Here is a 5024-nt window from a genome sequence, read left to right as displayed (position 1 = left end):
GTCATGCACCCTGCGTATGTAGGAGTAAAACGCTGAAGTCGTAATTCAAACGCCAGATGGGCTCGACATACCATTCAATTTATTCCAAAAAAATTCCAAATGTTGGGCATTCGGCCGCGTATTGACAAAATTTCATGCGGAAATCATGCGCACTTGAAAATATACGCAGGTGTGACCCCATGTTAAGAATGTTTGAAGCTACGAGTAGATGCATCTGACATTAAACATATCATGTATGACCTCACAAATGTTTTCTTTATGGTGATAGTGGGGTTGCACATCATTAGTAATACATTGATTCTATAAAAATGAAGACTTTGAAATGCGTATCACTGTGTATCATGAAATTGACCCATATGAAGGTAATCTACAGGTATGGCGGAGCAGAAGTTCTTTAAAAAAATAACCATCGATATTAGTATTTATGTAGTTCTTTATTTATAATCTAACAAACTTGCTGTCATTAGATCAAGATGGCGGCTTCAATATTCGGCGACGGAAAAATATGATGTAACACACCAAAATGAAGCAAAACAGAAACTCACAGGCTATCAAATACATGTACGTCTTCATGGCGATATATGTCCATTTCATGCCTTGAATATATAAATTTCATGGGTAGAAATGCTCAAAATCATTCTGCCCGGCTGCCGTTTTACATAAGGTCTATGCAAATCTCATAAGGTTTGTGCGTATCACATAAGATTTGTGCGTTTTGCATAGTGATTCGTGCAATATCCATAAGGTTTGTGTGTTTTTGCATAGTGATTTGTGTGTATCACATAATATTCATACGAATTTCATAGGGTTTGTGCAAATGCTTAGGCACCCCTGTTCTCTGCATCAGCTAATTAAATAGCAAGATTACAATATCTCTGCAGTCATACACGATACAAGGGAAAAACTTATACCAGGGTTTTATAACATGCTAAATTGAACTATGGTTATGAAATTTACATACATGTTAAAAAATGATAAACAATCCTCAATAATTGAGTCCCAGGGGTAATGAAATTTGAGTCTGCTGATTAAATATTTTCCCTATCATTGAAGATACAAGAGAAAAAAATTACTGAGGTTTTGGCACATGTCGAATACAAACCTGACTTCAAGAATATCATTTTAAGCGCCATATCTTCAACCCAGATAAATAAATTCATAAATAAATAAAATAAAATAAATTTCTTTATTCTTTTTGACCTGTCGGTCCAATTTTTTTCTGAAAAAAAAAATCCAAGAAGCAACAAATAAATTTGGTGTGGCGTAATGTTCTCTTTTCACTTTTTGTATGCTCATGTAGCTTTTGGTTTTGAGCAAAATCTACAAAGCCCTTAACAGCAAACCACCACCCTACATATACCAGATATTTGTGTACTGCAAGGACCAGAGGACACAGGCCACCAGACAAAGCACAAGTAGTCAGCTGCTTGTCCCAAAACCTAAACGAGAGACATTCAGATGATCGATAGCCTATCGTGGACCAATGTCTGGAACAACCTACTGCCAGACACATGTACGGCTCCAAATCTGACCTGCTTTAAGAGAATCTTGAGGTAAAAGAAATAACCAAAATGAATCACAATGGTCTAAAAAGGCCCTGAAAATCCTATCTTGGAAACCATGTCAATCAATGTCAATCAACCATTTCTCTAATGGCAACTGTAGCTGATTGGTTCACACCTTTGAGGGCGGAAACTAGAAATGTTTTGGTCGCACCTAGCCGAGCTGAATCTTTCCCGCAAACTTCCCCTTTCAATTGCACGCCTGTCTCTGCCCCAATTGTTCCCCTGTTTGCACAGTAAACAATAGCCAATCTTTCATTCCCACGGTGACGAATCTTTGGTACTGAAAAAGCCCTCTCAGTCCCCTCTTTGCTATATTCTCGTCTATCCTGCCACCGATGTATATAAAATACCGAAGCTAAGGTCTTGCAAGGAAATACCAGTTTCCGACATTCCCCGGGGCCTTCCCCCACGCGGTGGCCGGGGACGCGCGGAACCCGTCGCCATTTCCGTTCTTCCTTACATTATATCTGCGCTAGACACACACAAAATTGACCGGCAGAGTGCGGATAGTTTGTCGATAAAGTCGACTTTCTACATATAATTTGTTTTCAAAACACATCCATGGAAGCAACGTCAACACTGACCACTTGCTACATATTTGCGCCCTTGATTGAGAACTTTAGTCTGGCCCTGTCCTGTTCTATCAATAATCAACGCCTCGGAAATATCAACCCTCGCTTTCCGATTGAATAACGTATTCTTTCTAATAACTCATTACACCCATATATTTCTATAATGAACTACAGTTCGTGATTCAATACGGACGGTAACAGACTCTGCACAAGCCGCTGTTTGATGTGTCGGCTTCTGTTCGACATGCATGGTAACCTTCTGCCAGTTCTGGCGTCCTTGATGGGAAAATTGAAAAAAAAAAAGACCAAATCTCTGTAACTAAAAAATGCAACTTGTAATAAAGCGCACAATGTAAATCAAAGCCTGGGGAAGAAGGGGGATTTTTTGACGAGGAGCTGGATTAGATCGGTCGGCCCTCCAGTTTGTTTACAAACCGACGCCATGTTTGAATCCTTGGTTGAATGTATCGGCTTTTAATACGTGATAAACTTCTGGAGTCCTTTTGCTTGAAAATGGTACAGTAAAGAAAAGATTTGAATTTTACCAAAACACACAGAACTAAATCAATTTAGTTGGTGAAGGAGGGGTTAAAGAGAGTGTTGTTGTTTGACAGCAGCCCGGGATCCTTTGTTTTGAATACAACCGACGCCATTTTCTCGTTTGTGACATTATTTTACCGGCATGCCTGTACATTTATTTCTAATCCCAAGAGGTACGGTCTAGACGCGTGTTATTCAAGCATCTTTCAACGTTTCTATCTGTACAAATTCTCCCGGCCCATGAAGCGGTCGATTATGTTTCACTTCCTCGTGCCGGCAAAAAGTTTTCGTGAAATTTCGTGAGATTCTCCCAACGATCATAGGTAAGCCGGGAGATTGCATAATGCCCTACGACTGTATACGTACAAGCTGGACGGTGGTGCCCATATACAAGAAACTTGAAAACTACAGCAGTTTCTGAATCTCGTTTCCCAGGATTGGATAAGCAAGGATAAGAAATTTACTACTGAAATCGTTCAGTTAAAAGTCGCGGGCAATTATCTGGCTTGGGTCGCTCAGCGAATACAATAGAAGTATTTCACACTCATTTGTATCTTGTTTATCTTGTCTGCTTTGATGGAGGACGACTCAACTCAAGTCCCAAACAAACTCGTTTAGCCATGTGCACTGTACGAATAGAGCACAAGCTTCATATTTTGGCCTATATCTTTTGATCTTCATGGAATATTTTGACGAAAACAACATGGGCCTGGAGAGCGAATCTTTGCCGCCATTTTGATGACGTCATCTGTTCGCTCCAATCAGGCTCACCGGAAATACGGAAGGAAAATATGAGGAAATGTGACCCAAAATTTGGAAAATAATCTTAAGTTTCACAGACATCGGCGAAAGAGGATTGTACCTAAAAAATTATCGCTATGAACATTGACTACAACTTCAACAAATGTTTAGTACGTAAATTAGAAAAATATTCATTGAGGAAAATTTGCAAAGTTCAAAGTTCGGTCACCGATAGTAACCTATCTTACGTTCGTCTGATTTGATAGGGTATTTTGAAAGCAGTGTATAAGTGTCACTTTTATACTTATATGAATTTGAAAAATCAACGTATCCTCTCTGTAAGTGATTTTTGCTGTTTCTTGACATGACCACCATCCATGCGTTATTTTGAGAAATATTTAGTAATATGTATCAGTGTGTAGACATGAATACAGGGCCGCGGTCGGCGCCTTGGGCGGGGCAAATTACCCTGACAACGCAGACAAAAGCATAGCAACCGTACCACCGTGAATGGACACAGACTGTGAATGCTTAGCTTTTGCTCTAATAATGTTTTGGCATGTATAATATTATGTAGTGATATATGTTTATAAGGACTCGAGGTACCCTGTATCTCTGTTATATTCTATCTGACCCTTACCTCCAACATGACCTCAATGAAAAGGGGCCTGCAGGCCGATTTGAGCTTCTCATGAATAAATTAAGGTTCAAACAAACAAACAAACAGGAAAGAAAGGAACAACAGAGGATGTACAAAGGTACATAGCGGCAGTTAATTGTGCCGTGTTCCTTCCTGGCGGTATCATGGAACCCCCTCCCAACCACTGTAATTCCGCGGTGTGTTGCAATAGCGATATTACGTTTTTTAGCAGGACAAGACAGACAAAAAAAGACACACTGTGGCAATAAATGTACAATAAAGGTCTTCATTCATTCATTCAATATACATAATAGTATAACCAGTATGTCCTACAAGGAAAGTAGAGCTTACTTGTGGTGAACTGGCAGGTCAGCACCATTGAGATTCCAGCCCGGTTCCTCTGGGTTGGGCACTTTTGCACCCCGGACCACGATGTGCTGAACGTCACGCCAAGTCAAGTCAGGACTGGGGAACAAAATGAACAAGTCACGAATGAATGAATAAATAAATAAACAAGTCACGAAGTCAAATGCCAGACAGAGTCCCCGAAATTGCCGGAAATAGCGTTTTGGTTAGAGCCATCCCTCGGATAGGACATTAAATGGAGATCACATGTTTGAGCAGAGCCACAGCTAAATCATGCTATTAAAAAGAACCCACCACACCTTTCGAAAAAGAGAATACAACCCCACCAATACAACCCCACATTATACTGCATAATGTACAAATCTTACTGGTACATCACCATGGTGGACTTTGTACATAGAAGATGACTCACTTGGCTTGAAGGGTCAGTGCAACGATTCCAGTAGCCAGTGGAGCTGCACTAGACGTTCCCTGGAAGTGGTCAGTACACCTGTGGTTCTGGTCAGTTGTAATCTGGGAGAAATACAGAACATTTTAGACAAAGTTCTATACAGCACTTGTTCTCACTGAATATCACTCACTCATATATACATGTACAAA

Source organism: Branchiostoma floridae, chromosome 4 (assembly GCF_000003815.2).
Source record: "Branchiostoma floridae strain S238N-H82 chromosome 4, Bfl_VNyyK, whole genome shotgun sequence".
Lineage (NCBI taxonomy): Eukaryota > Metazoa > Chordata > Leptocardii > Amphioxiformes > Branchiostomatidae > Branchiostoma > Branchiostoma floridae.
The sequence above is the reverse complement of the archived record's forward strand: the minus strand, read 5'-3'. Positions refer to the sequence as shown.